Raw genomic sequence first — 988 nt, 5'->3', positions numbered from 1 at the left:
TACAAATAAGGAATCCTACTTCGCGGAATTTCATTTATCACAGTAGGGTCTAGAACCGATTAACCGCGATAAACAAGGGTTCACTGTATACCTGTTGTTATTCACAGATCCACTTGCCAGAATTAAAAGAAAACCGCCATAAAATGGCTCATTGTTTCCATTCTTTCCATTAAAATTATTTTATTGGCTGTGTTGTTATTGCTCTAAATATGAGAAGTATGAACCATTTAAGCATTTAACAAGAATTTTAACTATAGATATAGCTGCACAAACTATCTGAAACTTTTGGTGAGTTTTAAGGTTAATAAACTGAGACTACACACCAGAATGCTCCTTGGAGGCCAGGATGGTGAGACTTGGTCTCCAGTGTGCTGGACATGTTGTCAGGAGAGACCAGTCCCTGGGGAAGGATGTCATGCATGGTAAAGCACAGGGACAGTGAAAAGGGGAAGACTCTCATCAAGATGGGCTGACCTAGTGTCTGGGACATTAGACTCAAACATAGGAACACCTGTGAGGATTGCATGAGACTGGGCAGTGGGTGGCGCTGTTGTACATAGGGTCACTATGCATTGCATCCCCTCAACAGTACATAAAAACAACAGAAGCTTCACACATGTACTTAATATCAGGCCCTTATCAGATATAGGCATAACATGTCTTTAAGTTTGTCATAATATAATGTGCTAATGTGCTGCTAGAAACTGTGCTACCAGTAGGGTCATCCACGGTGAGCAGATTTCAGCAGAACTTGCCCACTGAGAGACTAGGAAGGATTAGTCACTGAAAACCTTATTAATGACAACAGTAGAAGATCAGTGAGCAAGAGACAAACCTGCAAGAAGATGGAACGACATAGCAACTGAAGCAATGGCCTCAAATACAGCAATTGTGAGGGTTGTACAAAACCAGGCAATAGGTTGTTCTATTGTATATAAAGTCCCTAGGGGTTGAAACCCACTGGACAGGACCTAACATCAATACCAAG

The sequence above is a fragment of the Echinops telfairi genome, unplaced genomic scaffold (genome assembly GCF_000313985.2).
Source record: "Echinops telfairi isolate 266 unplaced genomic scaffold, ASM31398v2 ScPeMD7_7421;HRSCAF=8459, whole genome shotgun sequence".
NCBI lineage: Eukaryota > Metazoa > Chordata > Mammalia > Afrosoricida > Tenrecidae > Echinops > Echinops telfairi.
This window is presented reverse-complemented; position numbering follows the sequence as displayed.